Here is a 24351-nt window from a genome sequence, read left to right on the forward strand (position 1 = left end):
CAACCCTTGCTGTTGGAAATGAGCATTAAGATGGACGTAGGCGTCAGGATTTTTTAGTTTCTGTCCTCTTTTAATTTTTACTTCAATGGAGAATTTTCGAGTCTGTTCTGGGATGGTGACTTCCTCTCCAATTTGAATTTCAACTGCATATGGCAGCAGTTGAGCTGAACGAAATGCTTTCTCTGGGTGATCAAAGTCCATGGTATTACCCGTTAATCGGGACCAAGCTTTGAAGTTAATTAGGTCCAAACTAATGGCAAAGCGATTGAGAATGACACTGCCTAAATAAAATGCAGCAGGGATATCTCGCATGACCCAGCAATTATGGACTATGCTCTTGTTGCCTATGGACATTTTGAGCATACACCTGCTAGGCAGGAGATGTTTGGAACTGGGTGTTTCCAGGTTCATTTCCCATTTGTCTAACAGTTTAAATGTGGTAATGGCTGGATCTTTTGGGAGTTTGCAGAACATGGCCTCGCTGATGAAGCTCTTACCGTTGTTCACACACACTCTGAAGAGAACACAGTCCTTCCCCGCATTTAACTGAATAGGGATGAACAACTGCTCTCCAATTTTTTGAATATCAGCCAAGCTTTGAGCTGATTTCTCATAATTATGGACTATAGGAGTGGGATTTTCTGATTGTGAATTTGTATAGAATTTCAGAGTGTTTCTTTCCAGGGTGGAATGCCACTTTAGACTGGAAGGAAGGTGGATTTTCAGAAATAGAGAGGACTCCCCATCACCAGTTTGTTGTCCTACTGCAATTACTGTCACATCTGAGATTTGGTTATTCTGGAAGTGGAATTCAATTTGGTCGGGTTTTGGTGTAACCATGTGGCATGTGCCATTTAAACTAACATGGTAGACACTCTGTTTCAATTTTATTGGTTGGTTAGTCTGGGTCCCTAGGACCCAGTTTACACAATCTATGAGGGGAGACAATCTACGCAGGATGTCATTCACTAGTAAACATGGTGTGCCCTCTGGAGTCACAACTATGACCGGGTGCCTCCGCTTGTGTCGCTCAATTTTAATGTCTAAATCTGCAGTCCCCTCGACAGGAATTTCCTTCCCATTGTAGTTCGGAAGTTGTCCAGGAAGAGGGGCGAGAGGGATTTGGTATTTCTCCCCCATTCCCGAATTCAGTTGATCAAAGGCCCTTTTTTACAGAAGGGTGGCTTGGGATCCAGTGTCCACCAGTGCCAAAATTGTACATTGCCCCTGTATTTGGACCAGAGCATAACATCTTCCCTCCTTTTCCTCAAGGGGGCAAAGATAATGCACATTTTTGGCCGATTGGTGGGTTAATTTCTTTGCTTTGGATACTGACAGAGAGGTGATTTGGGCAGTATTTTGTTTAGGATCTTGGGAACCTGTAAGAAAAAACGTGACAGCTAGATATGGGGGAAGTTTTGGACTCCCTTGGTTCTGATTCTGGGCTGCCCCCCCTTTTTGGAGGCAGTCACCAGAATGGGTTTGGATTTTCGTACTGGTCATTCTGGGGTTTAATGATGGGCGGTTTTAACTCGGTCGCCACATCTACCCAGTCTGGATTGGGATCCTTGGGGACCCATTTTTCTTTGGGAGCAGTTCCCCATATCCCTGAAGGAGAAGATCCTTTTCCCAGGATCCTCTGAAGACCCCCTCTCCCTCAAACTGGAAGATTTGCACCTCCTCCACAAAATGGGCTTTTTTAGGCTCTTTATTTCTCCTTTCCATCCTCTTCTACTTGGGTTGCAGACTTTCGGGGGCAGGAGATTTTGGTTCTGGTTCCTGGGTTTTCAGGGGCTTTCCACAAGTGGGGAAGGAAGCTTCCCCCAAGGCTTTACACCCCCCTTTCCCCTTGTGCCTCCTCCCTGGGAACCGGTGTGTTGTCGGGGTTCTTCTCCATCATTGTTCTGGAGCACTAGACCCTGGATTTGAGGAGTTCTGGGCCACCATGCTCATCTGAGGGTTCTGTTGAGCCCTCAGCATGTGACCCAGATCCTGTGCCATGTTCTGGACCCAGCGCTCCAGTCGGGACACCCGCTCTGGCTGGTACGTGGTCCTCTGGTCTACCCTTGGTTGATCCCGGGAAGGGTAACTAACCCTTCTTGCATAATACCCCTGGTTAGGATAGTTTGGGTACCCCTCCACCCTTGGCCTCCCCTCTCCCAGATTGGGCTGTCTGGGCTCAGGAAAGTGGGGAAAGAAAGAAGGGTTGTTTTGGGGGTTGAAGTTTGGCGGGTACCGGGGAAAGAAATTTGGTCCGGCATTTGGGGGATTACTGCCCTACTGGGAAAAGTGAGGAGCGAAGTTTACTGGGTTTCCAGCTGTCTGATTGGACCCCCCCCCTTGGACTGGAGGAGTCCACACATAGGCCAGGATGGGTTTATTTCCCTTGTAGCGTGAGCTGATGTAGTCAGGGGAGTTAGGGGTCCCATTTGTGGGGTTGCCTCCCTGCCTCCCTGTTTGGGATTGGGCCGAGGGCCTTCTGGGTTTGGGATTGGTTGGATTCTGTGCGGCAAAGCTTTTAGGTCCCGATTCTCCAGATCTAAAATGGTGTCAACCTTCACCTCTGCCACCTTAGCAGCAGCAGGGGTGTTGGTTGGTTTGGGGCTTTTGCTAATATTTTTACTTTCCAGTGGCTTCTGCACTTCATAGATGCGCGTTGCTTCTTCAATGACTCAGTCTAGTGATCTTTTCTCATGAAAGTCCCTCACTAGCTGGGTCATAATGTATTTAGGGAGAGCATGAAAGAAAGTGTTCAGAAATTCCTTACTATCAGTGCGCACCCTTCTAGTGGTCTGTGCAAAGGCGCGTTTTAATTCCTGGACAAGTTCTTGTGGGGCCTGGTCTTCCCCACATTGTAAGTTGTAGGCTGCTTTGCGGGCCTCTTGAGGGTTCCTATGAATAGAAAAATGTTTCAGGATGGCCGCCCTATAAGTCGACCATCTGGAATGGTTCTGATCCTCCAGCCCTGCAAAAGAAGCTGGAGTACTCAGGGGAAAATGTCCACTTTACATACTGAATACAGCTTTGGCTGTCCTTCAGGTGGAAAGTCTCCATCATCTGCTCAAATAATTCAACGTGTTCCCAAACCGAATATTTGGCATTTTTGTGGTAGGGCGTGATGGCACTCCTAATAGCTTTTATTTGCTTCAGGGGATCCTTGACTATAGCCCTCTTAACTTTGTTAGCCTTTTTAGTTCTTGTCACCCTGTTCCACTCATCCTCTGACTCAGAGGCACTGCTACAAGAGGTGGCTGTCTGATCTTCTAGACTCTCCCAGATTCTGCGAGCTTGGGAATGGCTGGCAGAATGTGGGGGCCTAGTCTCTTGGGACCAGTGGCACTCAGAAGAGTCTTCTGACTCTTCCTTGCTCCCAGGATTGTTGAGTACCCCCCCCTCTGTCCTGGTTGGGAAGGGATTTTTAGTATGCTCTTCGTGGGGCCTAGTCTCATGGAATTCCCCACCAAATTTTACTGCTTGATCTCTAGGTAGGTGATATTTCTGAGGATCCATTTCTCTGATTCTCCCCTAACAGGAGTCTCCCTGATCAGAGAAGATGGCCCTAGTACTTGGGAACCTGTACATACATGCCCGCCCATCCATTTCTGGGAGGCGCTGAACTATTAGCCCCATATTTCCCATTGGGTTGAAGTCTACCATCCCTGTGGCCCTTGGTTCATATGAGCCAGTGGACATGAGGGTGGCAGAGTCCATGGAATTGAAGGGATTAAAGTCTCTGGTGACAGGGTTCCTGAGGTTTTGCTTAGGGGTTTCCCTCTCCCATCTTACCTCATCTCTCTCAGCCCCTACTCCCTGATGGCATGCAAGAATCTGACCCTTTTGTTCTTCTATTAAGGCCTTACTGGTCTCTATTAGTTGTTCCTGCATGGCTATCTGTCTAAGGAGCCTGTTATTTTTTTCACAGAAAGCCTCATTGTATCTCTGTGCTTCCTGTCTGCTTTTGGAGTATTGGGCCAACTTTTGCTGCAGGAGACACACCTCCTGAGATCGGTCCCTACTGGCCTGATTATTCTTTGCCAGAGCATCTTCCACCCTCCTGGTATGCTCTAACAGCTTTTCATAGTCCATTTTAAGTTCACCCAGTCCCTGAAGGGCCAGGTGATTTTCTTCTAGTTTTTAAATGGCTGACCTCCTGGCCTAAGGTGTCCCTTTCCTGAGTTAGAGTGCCCCTCTGTGCAGCCAGGTTATCCCTTGGTTTTCTAATGGCACATAATTTCTGGCGCTCCTCATCAAAATCTGTTTGAGTATGGAGATTCTTCACTATTCATTTATTATTTTCCTCCTTTAATTCATCAATCTGCCTTTCTAGGGCAATTATCTGCCCTGTGCAGGCTCTATTATAATTTAATTGCTGTTCCAGCTTTTGTTGGCTCTGTAGTAGAGAATCAACCTTTCTTGGCACTCTTTTCCCAGTGTCAGTAATTTGGTATCCTGCTCTACCTTCTCTTGCTGCAGGAGATCCAGATCTTCCTTTATTTTTGTCAGGTACTGTCTGGTTTCTCTCTCTGATTCTTGGCTCTTTTGTAGCCTTTGCTCTGCAGAGTCCAAATCAGTTTGTGTTTTCTCTAGGGATTGTACTTGCCTCTTTGCCAGATCTAGGTTTTCTGCATATTTTTCCTGTATTACTCCAATGTGGAGGTATAGGTAAGTCGCTATTTTGGCAATTTTACATTGCTCTTCTTTTACTTTTGGGGCCATGTACAATTCACTAAGTTCCTGGTTTAATGGACCCTGGTCCTGCCATATTTCTAGTTCTATGGCAGTGACTTGTTGTTTGATTTCCTGCAGCCAAACATTCTAGCCCTGCTCTACCCATTCACCCCTGACAAACAATTTGTGCAGTGGGTGTTCTTTTGCAATATTGATTTCCGCTGGGGTCGGCATTCCGGAAATATTAATTTCCTTCTGGCTTATCTCAGGGTTACTTTACTTTTGCAAAACAGGCCCAACTCCTTTGAGTATTTCTATAGAAGGGTGTTTTTACAGTGTAGCACAGTATGGTAGCCCAACAAGATGCATGTACCCCGTCAGCTAGCATGCTGTGTTAGACTGTCACAAGTGGTATGTCTCATTCAGGATATCGTGACAAGCCCCCAAGCTGTAAGTGATTTCAATCCAGCACACACCCAAGTCCACACCTAGCATGTAATGCACAACTGAAATCCTTATTTATTTTTGTCTAAAAGTTCTTTATTCTGAATGGTATACCACTCATATCACGCCCTTCTCCTGGAACAACCCTGGCCACACTGAACCACGAATCAGGCTGGTTTGCAAATGTAAAGATTTATTTATGTATTAAAATGTTATCACAATGGGCCTCATTCCGAGATTGGTGGTAGTCATGGTGCTATTTGCGCCATGACTGCCACCAAAAACGGGATCGAGTCTAGTGTTGTGCAATGGGGACTTACCGGTCTAGTCTGACCCTGGCAGGACCGGTAAGTCCCCATTGCACCAACCATTCCCCATTCCCATTTGAGCCCCCATAGGGCTCAATGGGAATGGGGAAGGCGCTATTACGGTCCTGCTAATGGCAGGCCCGTAATTAGCGGCCTGGTCCCCTAACAGGACCCGTAAGGGACGTGTGGTCCGTTAGGGGACCTCAGAATCAGGCGGTAGGGGATTACCGGCACTGGTCTCCTTACCAGTGCCCGGTATCCCCTACCGGCCAACTTGTAATGAGGCCCAATATGTCTTAATAGGTACACCACAATCACCAATGGGGTGAGGTAAAACAGAATAATATCTTTAATACACAAAGAGTAACAGTGAGCAAACAATTCAGCACAGAAATAATAATTGTGTGTGCTTTCAGATTGGATAGCACTGTAGTTAAAGGTTCCCACTGCACACCCCTCAATCCCCCAATAGTCAATGTAAAGAGATAGGAGGAGAGAGCAGGTAGTCAGGAATGGCCGAATTCAAACAGAATATCAATCCCACTTTCCCCCAGCAAACACAAGAGAAAAACGGAATTGACTGTCAAGCTGTCAGAATGGCTTTTAAAGTTATCTTCAGAATGGACTGGGCAAAAACACCAAATATGGTCAAAATTTCTGAAATTCTTATAAATTCTTATGGGAGCCGCTTTGGATAGATGCACGCAAACACAAGCAATGATTTTATGCAAAGAAAACATTTGACATCTTAAAATTCAAGTCGGAAGCAATCTAGAGCTGTTTTACACGTGTAAGAATTTCCCAAAACGAAAATTCACGACAAACTTTTCACTGCGCAATATTCGTGATAACGGGAGAACCGTATTGATTTGCAATGCGGTTTTAGATGCAATTTAAAGCTGTGGATGTTCGCTACAAGCAGAAGGGTTTTATGGACATTTAAGTAGAGGTTGTTTTTTTTTAGATAGGCGCAAGAATGGAAAACACGAATGCACTTTTAAAATGTCAAAAGTGTTTCTTACACTATAGGATGACTATGAACAAAACAAATACCACACAGGACACAGTCACTTGATCAGGGTGACTGCCTGTGGAGGAAACTTGCCTTCTTCAGATGAGAAAAGATCAGTGCAGAGATAGTTTTAGCAATACTAGTACAGGAGGAAGATAGAATGGTTGGATAGAGAGTTCAGACAATTCAAAAATACTCCTAACAATACCGGTTCTGAATACAAGATAGGATGGGTTTAGGATAGGGATTGACTATGCAAAATACATATGCCAGTGACACAATTCTTTCTATAGATACTCACTGGATATGTTTTTAAAATGGAACCGTCAGTTCTGGTCAGGGGACAGGATCTGGGTTAGGACAGATGGCTGGGCACCTCAGACTGGATCGGCTTTGCAAGGCACTCTGGTCACAGTACGGCACAGGAATGGATTGGATCTTCAAGGCCCTCTGGTCACAGCACGGTACAGGACTGGATTGGATCTGCCCTTCTTGGTTATGGTGATATTATTTTCAGCAGGCAAGCAGTACAGCACAGCTGATAATGCTTCCCCTTAGGTCTGTGGGTTTCTGGTTCTGGAATTTGAGGCCTCGTTGAAAATGGTTGAGCTATGCAATGGGTTTCTGCTTTGCCAAGTTTCTGGATTCTGGGGCAAGGAAGATGTAAAGTTCAGCAGCAGGGTGCTCCGCCAGCATCGGAATAGTGAGTGAATCTGTCTTTCCTTCTGTGTGTGAGCTGTCTCTATTTATGCTATGATAAAGGGGGTGTGTGGGCAGGTTTATCCTGAGCTTGCCCCTTTTGGCAGGTGATTGGGTCAGAGTTTACTCTCTGACTTGATTGGAGGAGAGAAACAGAGTTGAGGTTGAGAATCCACCCCAGGAACATAAAATCTACTTTTGGCACACTTCATATTTCCACATATGCAACCTCTATAACAATCACATATATAGATTACATATTTTCCATAGCAGCTACTCCTTAAAACCCTGTAGCTGTGGTATCTTGTTTCTGCCTTTCAGCATAGATATTTTATCAAAGAGTGCCTTTTGAATGTTGGTGCACCACGAGGAGTCTATGATGCATTTGTCAATGGGGCAATAGGAGATTCAGGCTCTTTGAGGATCTTGAACATTTCTTTTGCATTAGATTCAGCTTGTATGATTTGTTTCTTGTAAATGTCTTTTTTTGCTAAAAAGATTGCTTCTTTGTAGTTAGAAGAAGCTGTGGTCAGGAAGCTTTTGTTGACGAAGCTTTTGTTGACTTCCAAAGGGAAGTTTTTCCAACGTGCCTCAGCATTTCTCTTGGCTTTGTGCAGATCCCGTATGTGCAGTGTAAACCAGGAGTTAAGGTGAGATCGAGGTTTGGGTTTACGCAGTTTTAAAGGAGCTATAGTGTTTAATGCCTTTAAAATGGCATGACTGTAGGTATCCACTAGGACTGTTGGGTCTATGTGGGAGGCTAATGTGTTATTAAGGAGAGGAAGAATTAGCGGGAGGAGTTTTTCTGTTGTAATGTCTTTCTTATTACGGGTATGGATAGCCGTAGCAATATTCTGTTTAGGACTTTGTGGTGTAGCTTTAATGGAGAAGGTTATTTTGTGGTGATCAGACGAGATACAAGGGGTGATCAGCGTTAGTGTAGTTTTACAGGTCCGCAAGCCAATCGAGGATTCTACCTTTAATGTGCATAGGCTCGTGAATGTGGTGAGTGTATCTGAGGTCCGATAATGTGCTGGCTAAGTCAAGAGCTTTAGTGTCCTTGGAGTCTTTGAAGCCAAGATTAAAGTCTCCTAGTATTATATTTTGTGAGTTAGGTTTAGTATTGGTAGCAAGGAGTGTCTCAATGTCTTCAGATAATGTGGAGATCGGTCCAGGTGGCCGGTAAATGAGATGAACTGTGGCAGTATGGTTAGGTGATACGGGCAGTTTGGTAGATATTGATTTGGCAGATGGGATCTGGAGGTTGGGAATAGCTCTGATATCTATAGAGTTCTGGAAGATAAAGGCAATACCGCCTCCTTTCGCTTGGTTAGTGTTTCTATCAGATCTAATGATGGCATAGTTATCTGGTATGGCAAGGGACAAAGATGGGCCGGCTGCTGCATTTAGCAATGTTTCTGTAACGGCAAGAAAGTCAAAGTCTTCAATAGTGATGAAGTCCACAATGTCCAGTGCATGGGCTGGGAGGAATCTTGCATTAATAAGGGCTGCTTTGATTGTGGTATCTTTAGTACTAGTCTCATAGGTGGTATGTTAATTCAGTGTGGGGCAGGGAGTGTTTACTGTTAGCGAGTGGGTGTGGGCAAGGAGTTTTTAAGCAAGTTCGAGGTCCTAGTCTTGAGGTTCTATAGTGGGTGGTACTGTGGAGATTGGGTGAGGGTTTGGACTCGGTAATATCACAATCGCTGTTATCCTGATATGAGGGTTTTCTGTTATTAGTCCCGGGATGTGAGCACAATTTGGTTAGGGTGAATCTAGAACTCAGCCTAAGATTTCTGAGTGATGTAGGGCAAGGTTGATTGGGTTTTGGTTTGGTGGTGAAGTGTTGGAGCCAAAGGGCAGGGTCGTTTAGATAAGGGTTAATGCAGGGCATGATGGCTGTGATGTAAAGCCTGTAGATGTGAGAAGTGGCTAACGCACGAGTAGGCAGAGAGAGGTAAGGAACGAGCAGTGTGCTGATAGTGTTATGGAATGTGATTCGCTGGTAGATCCTGATGCTAACGGTAGGGCCGGGGATGAGCCAAGTACTGAAGTGCAGGATGTGAATGAGGTGTATCAGGAACCAGTGCACAGCGGTGGGTAGTGGGTGTACGTAGGAGGTAGCTGGGACACTTCCTAGGCTCGTCCTCGGTAGGGTGGTGGCAACTAGGAGGTGGTACAAAGAGTCACAGATAAGGTATTAGAGCACCGGTGTCATGTATGAAAGAACAGTAATTAGAGGGAGGCACGTGCTTAACTAAACAGGAACAGAGGGTTGTGCGCTAAAGCTAGGACAATGTGGTAGGTGAGCATGAGCAAATTGGATCCGCAGTACAGGGGTAGGGTGAACCCAATGAAGCAGTTTACGGCACATGGAATAGGTTCATGAGCTATATGGGCAGGTGTGAACATAAGCTGGTACGATAGCAATGATGTGGGTAAGCATGTGCACATTAAGAATGGGCAACATATAAGTGGGTAGTGATTAATAACAAGAGCAGCTGTAGGCACATAGGAAACTGGGCAGTAGACAGGTGGGCAGTAGTCAGAACACCATGAAACACAGTAGGTGCATTTAAAAATGGGCAGCAATCACTACATCATGAGCAGCGCGTAGGAGACTGGACAGCAGCCGTGGCCGTGGGCCGCAATGCATACAAAATTAAGGGTGAGCAGCAAACCAGCAGCAATCAATACAACATGTGTGGCGGTTTTAGGAAGGTGCGCAGAGGGCATGTCAAATGTAAGGCGACATCCGTGCAAAAAAGTGGGTAACTAGACAAAGATGCAGCAACCATATCAAGGTGGGCAGCAGTTCCAAAGGATATATGCAAATTCATTAGTGGGTATCAACGATTCAAAGGTAGGCATTGGCTTGTCTGACTAGAGACATGTTTTAGGAGCAGCCGCTTAATTACACAAGCAGTGATTAGCAACTGCAATTACTGGTTAAGGCAGTGGGCTAATCGATCCACATTACGAGGCAGCTAAACAAGGGGAAACATATTATAAGCGGAAATAATATTATTAAGCGTTACCATGCTCTTATAATTAACGATAGAAGCGTGAGTTCGTGCAATCAGGGGGTTATGGCGCACAATGAGATCAAGCAAGAAAGAAGGTCGGATAGTACAGAGATCCGCATTTGGGCTCATGTTCAGATGCAGACAGGCCCGGCGGGCTCGGACGGAGAAGGGAGGCGGATGTAAAGTGGAGATGCAAAGGATTGTAACGTTTTTGCAAGTAAAATGTACCTTTGCAATGTGGACAGTGTTGCATTACGAGGGTCTGTCTGAGGCAGAGTATCCTGATCAAGGGGAAGAGGTACTGGCAGACGGGGTGTACGGCAGTGGACAGGCTAGGGACAGGAAGCAGCCTTGTTTCCTGTGCCTTGGCGAAGTGGGGCGGCTTACGCCTGCCGCGCCGGATTGGTGGAGATAAGGCACACAGTAGCCAATCCAAGCTTGGCAGAAGAGCTTGGGCCTAGTTAGGCAAGGGGTGCTGAGGCATCATTCCCCTGGGCGGCCATCTTGAAAAGCGCACACCTCGTGGTGCCCAATGGAGAAGGGGGGTTACGAGAGGCAGTATTCCAGATTAAGATGAAGGATTCCAGGTGAATGGTAGCAATAATGCTATTTTCAGTGGCTTCTTTAAATAGATGTACTCCGACAATTTTTCACACGGCAATCAATATTCAGGCACAATTAACTACGCGCTTACCGCGTGTGTGCTGCAAATGTAGCTCTCTTCTCCTAGGGTAACCACTGCTCCTGCAGTGGTCAGACGGAGCTCCTGCTCCTCTGAAGGGGCTCCTCCTCCTCCCTGACATGGGCCTACCGAAAAGTGCTGGGGGCTGCACTCCACATGATGGGTATAATGGTGTGCTGGCTCTACTGCTGTGACAGTTACAGTGTGTGGCACTTCAGATGGTGGCAGTGGCATGGCACTGGGAGCTGTAGTGTCACTTGCCTGTCTGGTAGGGGGGCACTGACCACCGGCATGGGCATGGTGTCCCCCTGAGGGCTTGATGGATTCACTACAGCGGTGATAGTTGGTGGTGGAGGCGGCAGTGGAGGTGGCAGTGGAGTCAGTGCTGGTGGTGGCCCGGCAGCCCTGCACTGGTGCTTGCTCCTGCTGGCAAGTGGTCTGATGTGTGCAGGGTTTGGGGCAGTTGATGTGGCTGCAGTCGACGGTTAGGCCTCTTCACTGTCCGTGGACTGTGTTCCTGCTGGAAATGTAATGACATGCTGTTAGTCATCTGGCAGACATGTATGTGGGCTTGCATTACACTCATGTGACATTGTGTGTGTCCCAGAGTCATGAGGATCACTTGGGTGCTATTGCACTGATGGGTGCTCCTGCATGTATGTGGTGGTGGTGGTGGTGCCTGCTGAGTGTGTACACAGTGCATGCATGTGCACATAGCCTGTTGAATTATTGGGAATTACCATCTACACAGGCTGCGCTTGATAGCTATATAAAACCCCTGAATGTGGTAATTTTGCAAAAAAAAAGGATGGAGAAGTGGTCACAAATATGTTCAGCCGGTTTTTTATTCAGAGTAAAACTTGTATATTCACAGAAAAAGTGACACACAACCAATATGTTGGTTCTATCAAAATTTGAACACAGTATCCTTAATACTAGAGCAATGCCACTACAATTGTGAAAAAATGCTTGGTGCAAACAAAGTGCCCTTAATACTGAAGAAATGCACACACATCCAATATGTTGGTTCAAAATTTGCACAAAGTGCCCTTATTACTAGAGAAATGCCAAGTGACACACATCCAATATGTTGGTTCTATCAAAATTTGAACACAGTATCCTTAATACTGGAGGATTGCCACTACAATTGCGAAAAAATGCTTGGTGCAAACAAAGTGCCCTTAATACTGAAGAAATGCACACACATCCAATATGTTGGTTCAAAATTTGCACAAAGTGCCCTTATTACTAGAGAAATGCCAACACGTGTTTCAACCAAAAAGGCCGTCCTCAGGGCATACAAATACATAAACAGCTTGATAATTAGTCCAAAGACAACTAAAGTAGGGGGTAGTGGGTCAAAGCAAAAAAGAGAAAGAAGAAACAGGAGAGAAGAAAGAAAATGAAAACATAATGTTAGAATGATGCGTGCAGTTAAATCCTCTGTTTATTAGGATAGTAGTCAAATCAAGTCATACCTTGTTGGGATTGTACTTGATTAATTCTTGGGTATGCTTGTTGCAGTCAAGCCGTGATTGTTGCTCGAGTGGTGTGCCGCTGATGCAGCAGAAATGTAGTACAGCGCACGTGTTTAGCGTGCTTTCCTTTTAATAACGGCCGTAATCTATAAAATCATCATAACAGCGTGTTTGCGTGATTTGCAAATATAGACACGTTGAATCAGCTATCGCACGAAAGAAAAGTAAGGGGCAGCCCTGGCTTACCGGCATAGGCTCCTAATGTTCGTATGCACAATGGCGGGTTGTTTCTTCAATGCTGAAGGCATCGGCAGTGACCGGGGGTTACTATAGTAACCTCCACAGAATAGGTCAGGTGACATAGTCACGTGACCCAGTTGCTTGGGAACAGATTCCAAGCCGGAAATAGTGAAAATGCTCATTTGTTGTGCATTTACTTAGCAGAGATGCACTGATTTAATGGAACTGCATTCGCCAATAGTGATGTGGATGCTTAATAAGATCTGATATTTAATTCTCAACATGACATGAAAAATGGAAACGAGCATTGTCCGCACAGTATACGTGCAAGGAAAGCGATAAGGAGGTTTGATATATGCATGTATTTAGAACCTGGGCGGTTCACTGTAGGGATATATATTGAAAGTTTGCATACTGCAATTAGCTGGTATGATACCAGAATGATCATGATTTGTAGGTCAATAGTAATAAAAATTGTCGACATGCATTTAATTACCAGTTATGAATTGGCGATAGATGAATGCTGAAGTTGGTTCATTAGACTGTATATAGACGCCTCGGGCATAGCCGGTAAGCCCTCTTAAAGATCATAGGCTAGATAGCATATGTTTATCATTAACATTAACATTAACATAAAGTTCTCGAAATTACCTCTGGGTTCCCATGGTAACAAGACCCATTCCGGCTGGACGGGTGATGCACAACCACTGTATCTAAATGGTTGGATCATGAGCGAGTTCAGAGGTCATATTCACCTGACTGAATCTTAGTATGAAAATATCATGTGCGATAGAATTAATGGAACTGATAAAAAATGGGCCTGTTGGAAGTATTGAATAAAGGTAAGAACATTCAATAATATACAATCTGAAAGAACACCATCATTGGTACAAATTGACAAAAATACCCTAGCAATTGGTCAATAATACTTGGCGTGCAACTAGTAGCAACATCATATACTGAGCAAACAATTTCTGTCTCTAAATCTATTAAAAATAGTCACATTACTGAGTACACTAAATGCGACGGATTGATGAAAACCATAAGTGCTGTCAATATTAGCTAAACTTTTAACGGATAGGTTCAAAGTTGTCTTTTAAGATAAGTTCTGAAAACTCCTGATATTAGTAAATTAAACATATATCATCCTTGCCGTCTGTTACCTTAAGGAACCCCAGGTATCGGAACAGTATGCAACCTATTGAATTTTCTCAATTTAAAGAAACACATTGAGTTCATGGTCTTGGTTCAGGCCAAGTGACAGGCACCGTAATTTGCAAATCATTCTTGCTTCCTGCTGTCGTAGGGTCAATTCTCTGTTGCCACCTCTCTGATGTTGTTTGATGTGTTTGAGTCCAATAAATTTAATATCCTTGGTGTTGTCCAGTTGATGATGCTTCTGCCAGTGGGAAGCCAATGGGAGTCTGATATCCTGACTGCTGAGGTTGTTGAGATGGTTTATAGTAATAAAACCGAAAACAAAAATCCCGAATACAATAATCTCGAATCCAAAATCTCGAAAAAAAAAAAGTCGAATTTTTTTTTAATGACGTTTTTTGTTCGAAATGGGGGGGTTCCCCCCCAACCCCCCTTTTTTATATTTTTTTTTTATTTTAACCCATTTTTTTTACTTACCTGACCCCAAAAAAGCATATAATTAAATAAATAAAAAATTCGACTTTTTTTTTTTCGGGATTTTGGATTCGAGATTATTGTATTTCGAGATTTTTTTTTCGGTCTTTTGACCGACCACCTGTTGAGATGTTCTAGGATCCTAAAGCGAACTTCTCTGATCGTGCTGCCAATATAGATTTTCTGACATACACATTGAATACCATAAATGACATATTTTGTACGGCAATTGATAAAGTCAAGTATTTTGGTTTGGAGTCCATTATGACAGCTGAAGATTTTTGCGGGTGCTAAGGCATGATGGCAAAAGTTACATGACCCACACTTATAGAAGCCTGCTGGTTTTGAGCTTGCAGTGAGCCAATTACCCTGTCCAGTTGGGTCAGGTTTAAGGAAAGAGGGACTGAGAATATTCCTCAAAGTTGTTGCCTTTGTGAAGATGAAGTTTGGTCGATCCGTAATGTACGATGTCAGATCAGGATCTAAATGTAAGATATTCCAATGTTTTTGCAATATATACTGTATAAATTTGTGATCACTGGAATATTTGGTAATAAATTTAACGTGCTTGGGATATTGTTCACTGGGCAATTTTGTCTTCTCTGTTAGTAACTGCGATCTCGGTATTTTTTGGACAGCATCAGTGGTTTTCCTGATTAGTTGGATTGGGTACCCTCTTTCCCGAAATCTGTGTCCAATAGACTTACATTCTGATTGGAACACATCATTTTGGCTGAAATTTCTCTTGGCTCTTAACATTTCACCTCTAGGTATGTTTTGAATAACACTATGTCTGTGGCTACTGCTGGCATGTAATATAGAGTTCACTGCAGTGGCTTTCCTAAACGTGCAGGTTTCGATGTTATCAGATACAATATCGATTTTAAGATCTAGAAACGTGATTTCTGCTGCGTCCATGTATCCTGTGAACTTGATATCAAAATTGTTATCATTAAGATATAGCATAAATGCTTCAAAAGCTTCTTGGCTACCTTCCCAGATGGCCAGGACATCATCAATGTACCTTTTCCAACTGATAATATGGTGCTTAAAGGGGTTATTCTGAAAAATGTATCTTTCCTCGAAAAAGGCCATAAATAGATTAGCCAAAGGGGGCGCATATTTTGCCCCCATCGCAATCCCTTTGATTTGCGAATAATAGTCGCCATTGAAGAGAAACTGGTTATGCGTGAGGGTGAATTGCAAAAAGCTTTTAATCATCTGAACATGTGGAAGCAGAGTATGTTCTAAAGCTAAAGTCAATCGTTTCCAGGGCCAATTTGTGTTGGATTGATGTGTATAATGCTGCCACATCCAAAGTCACTAGATAATATGTGGGTTGCCAGGAAATCCCTTGTAGCATTTGCAACGTGTGTGTTGTGTCCTTTAGATATGCTGGGATCTTAGGTACCAAGTGTTTGATACTGCTGTCTATGTAATCAGCAAGTGCTTCTGCAACGCCTCCCTGTCCACTCATGATTGGTCGAACTGATGGGAGAGTCAAAAAAGGTTTGTGAACCTTAGGTAAGAAATAGATCGTTGGCATAAGTGGCTGAAATTTCTCTTGGCTCTTATCTCAACAACTATCTGTCCTTAATCATGGTCTTTCATTTGCACCATATGCCACATCTGACATGACTGAACTCCAAATTGATCTTTACAAATTTTCTAGAAAACTAAAATTGAAAAAATTCTTTCATAACAAAGTTGAAACGTACAGACCACTGGAACAACTCCCAGCCACCAGTTCCAAAAGTATACAAGAAATAGAAAACATCCATTTACTTACCAAACTCATGGGAGAGGAACCCAAAACTGTGAGTGATATTCAAGCAGAACTCGGTATCCATCAATGAAACATGGACATCAAAGAACATAAGAATAGATCGAAATTCATGCCAACAATCACTGGAGACAATGTTATTGACACATTCTACAAGTCAATCACCAAGGAAATTCACAAACATATAGATGGATTTCAACTAAATTGCCGCAGCAGGAAACAGAACTTAACCAAGGTGGAACGACAGGCATTACAAGACATATGTGAAGACAGTTCAATTATCATTAAGGAAGCCGACAAGGGAGGCAACATTGTCATTCTCAACAAATCAGATTACATCAAAATGGCAATGGAACATCTTGCTACGCCGGGATGTTATGAGAAACTTACTACTAACCCTGCAGTATCAACCTTACAAGAATTACAAACCTTACTTCAACTCTGGTATAACCAAGGTTTAATTTCAGATGATGAAAAGGCATTTCTATCGATTTCCAAACCATTTATGCCAACGATCGATTTCTTACCTAAGGTTCACAAACCTTTTTTGACTCTCCCATCAGTTCGACCAATCATGAGTGGACAGGGAGGCATTACAGAAGCACTTGCTGATTACATAGACAGCAGTATCAAACACTTGGTACCTAAGATCCCAGCATATCTAAAGGACACAACACACACGTTGCAAATACTACAAGGGATTTCCTGGCAACCCACATATTATCTAGTGACTTTGGATGTGGCAGCATTATACACATCAATCCAACACAAATCGGCCCTGGAAACGATTGACTTTAGCTTTAGAACATACTCTGCTTCCCATTATACACATGTTCAGATGATTAAAAGCTTTTTGCAATTCACTCTCACGCATAACCAGTTTCTCTTCAATGGCGACTATTATTCGCAAATCAAAGGGATTGCGATGGGGGCAAAATATGCACCCCCTTTGGCTAATCTATTTATGGCCTTTTTCGAGGAAAGATATATTTTTGAGAATAACCCCTTTAAGCACCATATTATCAGTTGGAAAAGGTACATTGATGATGTCCTGGCCATCTGGGAACGTAGCCAAGAAGCTTTTGAAGCAATTATGCTATATCTTAATGATAACAATTTTGATATCAAGTTCACAGGATACATGGACGCAGCAGAAATCACGTTTCTAGATCTTAAAATCAATATTGTATCTGATAACATCGAAACCTGCACGTTTAGGAAAGCCACTGCAGTGAACTCTATATTACATGCCAGCAGTAGCCACAGACATAGTGTTATTCAAAACATACCTAGAGGTGAAATGTTAAGAGCCAAGAGAAATTGCAGCCAAAATGAAATGTTCCAATCAGAATGTAAGTCTATTGGACACAGATTTCGGGAAAGAGGGTACCCAATCCAACTAATCAGGAAAACCACTGATGCTGTCCAAAAAATACCGAGATCGCAGTTACTAACAGAGAAGACAAAATTGCCCAGTGAACAATATCCCAAGCACGTTAAATTTATTACCAAGTATTCCAGTGATCACAAATTTATACAGTATATATTGCAAAAACATTGGAATATCTTACATTTAGATCCTGATCTGACATCGTACATTACGGATCGACCAAACTTCATCTTCACAAAGGCAACAACTTTGAGGAATATTCTCAGTCCCTCTTTCCTTAAACCTGACCCAACTGGACAGGGTAATTGGCTCACTGCAAGCTCAAAACCAGCAGGCTTCTATAAGTGTGGGTCATGTAACTTTTGCCATCATGCCTTAGCACCCGCAAAAATCTTCAGCTGTCATAATGGACTCCAAACCAAAATACTTGACTTTATCAATTGCCGTACAAAATATGTCATTTATGGTATTCAATGTGTATGTCAGAAAATCTATATTGGCAGCACGATCAGAGAAGTTCGCTTTAGGATCCGAGAACATCTCAACAACCTCAGCAGTCAGGATATCAGACTCCCATTGGCTTCCCACTGGCAGAAGCATCATCAACTGGACAACACCAAGGATATAAAATTTATTGGACTCAAACACATCAAACAACATCAGAGAGGTGGCAACAGAGATTTGACCCTACGACAGCAGGAAGCAAGAATGATTTGCAAATTACGCTGCCTGTCACTTGGCCTGAACCAAGACCATGAACTCAATGTGTTTCTTTAAATTGAGAAAATTCAATAGGTTGCATACTGTTCCGATACCTGGGTTTCCTTAAGGTAACAGACGGCAAGGATGATATATGTTTAATTTACTAATATCAGGAGTTTTCAGAACTTATCTTTAAAGACAACTTTGAACCTATCTGTTAAAAGTTTAACTAATATTGACAGCACTTATGGTTTTCATCAATCCATCGCATTTAGTGTACTCAGTAATGTGACTATTTTTAATAGATTTAGAGACAGAAATTGTTTGCTCAGTATATGATGTTGCTACTAGTTGCACGCCAAGTATTATTGACCAATTGCTAGGGTATTTTTGTCAATTTGTACCAATGATGGTGTTCTTTCAGATTGTATATTATTGAATGTTCTTACCTTTATTCAATACTTCCAACAGGCCCATTTTTTATCAGTTCCATTAATTCTATCGCACATGATATTTTCATACTTAGATTCAGTCAGGTGAATATGACCTCTGAACTCGCTCATGATCCAACCATTTAGATACAGTGGTTGTGCATCACCCGTCTAGCCGGAATGGGTCTTGTTACCATGGGAACCCAGAGGTAATTTTGAGAACTTTATGTTAATGTTAATGTTAATGATAAATATTTGCTATCTAGCCTACGATCTTTAAGAGGGCTTACCGGCTATGCCCGAGGCGTCTATATACAGTCTAATGAACCAACTTCAGCATTCATCTATCGCCAATTCATAACTGGTAATTAAATGCCTGTCGACAATTTTTATTACTATTGACCTACAAATCATGATCATTCTGGTATCATACCAGCTAATTGCGTTATGCAAACTTTCAATATGTATCCCTACAGTGAACCGCCCAGGTTCTAAATACATGCATATATCAAACCTCCTTATAGCTTTCCTTGCACGTATACTGTGCGGACAATGCTCGTTTCCATTTTTCATGTCATGTTGAGAATTAAATATCAGATTTTATTAAGCATCCACATCACTATTGGCGAATGCGGTTCCATTAAATCAGTGCATCTCTGCTAAGTAAATGCACAACAAATGAGCATTTTCACTATTTCCGGCTTGGAATCTGTTCCCAAGCAACTGGGTCACGTGACTATGTCACCTGACCTATTCTGTGGAGGTCACTATAGTAACCCCCGGTCACTGCCGATGCCTTCAGCATTGAAGAAACAAACCGCCATTGTGCATACGAACATTAGGAGCCTATGCCGGTAAGCCAGGGCTGCCCCTTACTTTTCTTTCGTGCGATAGCTGATTCAACGTGTCTATATTTGCAAATCACGCAAACACGCTGTTATGATTATTTTATAGATTACGGCCGTTATTAAAGGGAAAGCACGCTAAACACGTGCGCTGTACTTCATTTCTGCTGCATCAGCGGCACACCAGTCGAGCAACAATCACGGCTTGACTGCAACAAGCATAACCAAGAATTAATCAAGTACAATAACATCAAGGTATGACTTGATTTGACTACTATCCTAATAAACAGAGGATTTAACTGCACGCATCATTCTAACGTTATGTTTTCATTTTCTTTCTTCTCTCCTGTTTCTTCTTTCTCTTTTTTGCTTTGACCCACTACCCCCTACTTTAGTTGTCTTTGGACTAATTATCAAGCTGTTTATGTATTTGTATGCCCTGAGGACGGCCTTTTTGGTTGAAACACGTGTTGGCATTTCTCTAGTAATAAGGGCACTTTGTGCAAATTTTGAACCAACATATTGGATGTTTGTGCATTTCTTCAGTATCAAGGGCACTTTGTTTGCACCAAGCTTTTTTCGCAATTGTAGTGGCATTGCTCTAGTATTAAGGATACTGTGTTCAAATTTTGATAGAACCAACATATTGGATGTGTGTCACTTGGCATTTCTCTAGTAATAAGGGCACTTTGTGCAAATTTTGAACCAACATATTGGATGTGTGTGCATTTCTTCAGTATTAAGGGCACTTTGTTTGCACCAAGCATTCTTTCATAATTGTAGTGGCATTGCTCTAGTATTAAGGATACTGTGTTCAAATTTTGATAGAACCAACATATTGGATGTGTGTCACTTTTTCTGTGAATATACAAGTTTTACTCTGAATAAAAAACCGGCTGAACATATTTGTGACCACTTCCCCATCCTTTTTTTGTGCAAAATTACCACATTCAGGGGTTTTGTATAGCTATCAAGCGCAGCCTGTGTAGATGGTAATTCCCAATAATTTAATTTACTCTAAGGTGATAGTGGTAGATCACCTCACCACCTACATGACAGCAGCTCTAATATTACTTAACTTGCTTATGAATATTTCTAGTGGTGCGCACTCCTGTTTTGGGCCCTACTCCCACAACCACATAGCCTGTTGGTCTGCCAAGGTGGTGTTTGGTCATGGATGCAGCTAGACTGGCCACAGGTTCCCCCTATGGAGCTCATATCTCGCCAGTGCTTCGCCAACTCCACTGGCTCCCAGTGGCCCAGCGAGTTAAGTTCAAGTCACTGTGTATTGTCCATCGAGCTATCCAGGGCCTAGGTGCTGAGTTTCTTCAAACCAAATTTGTTCGGTATATCCCAGAACGCAACCTTCGTTCCCTGAACACCAATCTTTTGGTGGTTCCTAAGTATAACCGGGAAAGACTCGGTGGCAGAGCCTTTTCCATTGCTGCGGCAAGGCTGTGGAACACCCTCCCACTGCCACTCAAGTCTATCTCCAACCATTTGGCTTTCAGGAAAGCCCTCAAAACTACTCTATTCTAACTCTCTGACTATTACTGTTCTTCTTGTTTGATAGCTTCCTCACCAGCGCCATGATGCCCCCGGGCGACCGTGCGCTCTACAAGTTCAGGTAATAATAATAATAATAATAATAATAATAATAATAATAATAATAATAATAATGTGGTGTGGCATCACTTTCTGACGTGGACAATCTTGGCACACATATGTGCTTATCATGTGTCCATATGTATGCATGCATGTTTCAGCTTCATTGCATGTGCATTGGTACGTTCACCCGCATCCCCTGGCACATGTGTTTGTGCTCACTGGCCATTTGCTGTGCATGCCATGCATCAGACTGTTTCCCATGCCATTGCTGTGCAGCTATGCTGCTGAATGGATGCAACTGGGGACTACATGCACATGTACATGCAGTTGTACTTACTGCCATCACCTCGGGTCCCTGCTCCAGCCTCAGTGTGTCCTATCTCCTCAATGCCCTCCATATGCAGGATGCTGCCGGCAGTCTCCTCCCAGGGCATGAGGCGAAGGGGGTCCACCATGCCTCCTCCGGGGATGGCACACTCCCTCTTGTGCTCCGCTCTAAGGCTACGGACCCTTGCCTTAAGATCATCCCAGCATTTACGGCAAACCTGTTAGAGCTGGGCAATGTTCCAAAAGCTGTCACCTTTTCCATGACTTCAACCTACATGGCCCTCTACCTCTGCACATTGGTATTCCAATGCCTACTCCCAGATAGTTTGTCAGCATGCTCTATCACAGTATTTGACAATGCAGTGAGCTTCACCTCTGAAAATGTAGACTTGCGGAGACCGGGATCTGGTAGCTGGGACCTTTTTTCCTGGGACATGTTTGGGAAGCACTTCTTTTACTGGATGGCAGTAGGAACAGGGGTATTTGAGGTGGATTGTGTTTTTAGATTGGCCACTGTGGGCCTTCCTGTTCCGCCAGTGGTGCTATTTCTGGCGCCGGTATTACCAGCTTCAGCAGCAATTTGATGGTATTACTGGCAGTGTGGGTGACGGCATCAGTATTACTGGCACTTATCTGATGGTAATACTGGCAAATTGTTGTTGTCACCGGTAATACTGTTTCTGGTGGGGGGATGTGGGCACACCCATGAACTCCTAGTACACTGGTAATTGCACTGATTGCCCGCCAGTAATGGTACTACCAGCACATCAGTATTTTTACCATTTTACTGGCATACTCATGATGAGCCCCAATGTATGGTGGTGTGTGTCTTCTTGGTAGAGAAAGGAACGTGTTTTCTATCTACCTTTATCTCACCTGTTAGTACCAGAGTCCAAACAGTGAAGACTACGATATAAAAAGAGAGTGAGGCAGACAGGACTTGGAGTAAGACAGTTTATACTTTGCATAGTCCAAAATAATAAATCTGTCACTTGTCTCTCCTACACAGGCACTTAATGAGTTTTGAGGATGTAGTTGCAAAACCAACCCCATAAACTGACACTGTGCCTCTGTCACGTAAATAATCTAATTTATGAAAATAAGTGTCTTCTGCTTCCATATCCACATTACCATTCTGTTCTTTAAATGCATATCCTAAATATTACCAAGAAAAAAATCACTTAACAACATTGATGCATTTTTGCCCAAAACCAATATGTATTGATAAAATCAAAGCATGGATATGTAATTAATGTGTGTGGCAAAGAAATAAAAGTATAGATACAAATAACATGACTTGTGTTATTAATGGTGCTTGCACATGCAAATATTTGAGGCTTTGTGCACTTCTTGAGGGCATACATAATGATGCTTGCTGTACCATATATTTCTCACAAATTGGTCTGTCAATAATTACTAATAATTGATTAATGTTTCAATGCCTAAGAACAGAGTCCTGAACACAACAAACAGCCTGGCACTCTTAACAATATGAATGCTCAGAAGTTAGCATGCATGATTATAGATTATGGTGGAAGTGGGGTAATCTGATGAGGATGAGTGACAAGGTAGAGTGAGTTGGTGGTAGTGGGGTACTGTGGTGAGGATGACTGCTTTGGTAGTGGGTACTGTAACAATGGAGAGTGAGATGGTGGTAGTGGGGGACTGTGACAGGAAGAATGATGTGGTGGTAGTGGGGTACTGTGACAAGGACAAATGATGTAGTGGCAGCGGGGGACCGTGAAGAGGAAGAGTGAGTTGGTGGTAGTGGGATACTCTGAAAATAAAAATGTTGTGGTGGTAGTGGGGTACTGTGAAAAGGAAGAGTGACATGGTGGTAGTGGGGGATTGTGAAGAGGAAAAGTGAGTTAGTGGTAGTGGGGTACTGTGATGAGGAAGAATGACATGGTGGTAGTGGGGTACTGTGATAAGGAAGAATGACATAGTGGTAGTGGGGGATTGTGAAGAGGAAAGTGAGTTAGTGATAGTGGGGTGTTGTGATGGGGAAGAATGAGGTGGTGGGGGACTGTGATGCGGGAAAGTGAGATGTAGTAGTGGGAAACTGTGATGTCGAAGAGTGGTGTGGTGGTAGTGGGGTACTGTGATGTGGTAGAGTGTTATGATGGTAGTTGGGGGCTATGATAGTAAGAGTGAGGTGCTGGTAGTGTGGTACTGTAACATTGAAGAGTGACATGGTGGAAGTGCTAGACTGTAATGATGGGGGTTGGAGGTAGTGCAGTACTGTGTCAAGAAAAAGTGACATGGCAGTAGTGGGGAACTTTGAAGAGGAAACGTGAGTTGGTGGTAGTGGGGTACTGTGATAAGAAAACATTTGTGGTGGTTGTGGTGCAATGTGATGATGAAGAGGAGTGAGGTGGTGGTAGAGGCATACTGATATGAGGAGGACTGAGTTGGTGTTAGTTTGTTATTGTGACGAGGAAGAGTGACATGGTGGTAGATGGGGACTGTGATGACTGTGATGTCGCCCCCTTCAACTAATCCAGAATAGGTCTACAAGACTTATCCTTGGCCTCAAGTCCAGGGACCACTTCTCTCTACCCCTAAAATTTCTCCACTGGCTCCCGGTTACTGCTAGGATCAAGGTAAAGATGCTCTGCATCATCTAGAAGGCGTTTGTCCGGCCTGTGACCCCATCACATCCAACTCTCTCTCCCTAAATACTTCCCTGCTAGAGCCCTTCCTCCTCTAGCTCCAACTTTCGCAGCTCAGATACTTCTCTAAGCAGAGAGTGGGGAGTAGATCTCTCTCCTCCGCAGGAGCCTCCCTCTGCAATGGTGTCCCTGCCCATCTCAGGCATGAGACGGATCGCCTTCAGTTCAGGAAGCTCCTCAAGACCGTCATTGTCTCGTCATCCTTTCCTCTGTCTCTTCCCTGCTAACTCCCTCATCTGCAAGAGTGACTGGCTGCCTGGTTCACTCAGAGTTTTTTCTGGTCACCAGGTTCCCTGCCAAGTCCACCCCCTCCTCACACTAATCATGTGGACCCTCAACCCTTGCACCCCATGTAATCCTGGGCACTTGGCTGCCTGACCTCCCCTTAACTCTTGCCTAGACCC

The sequence above is a fragment of the Ambystoma mexicanum genome, chromosome 12 (genome assembly GCF_040938575.1).
Source record: "Ambystoma mexicanum isolate Mex_15411 chromosome 12, UKY_AmexF1_1, whole genome shotgun sequence".
Taxonomy (NCBI): domain Eukaryota; kingdom Metazoa; phylum Chordata; class Amphibia; order Caudata; family Ambystomatidae; genus Ambystoma; species Ambystoma mexicanum.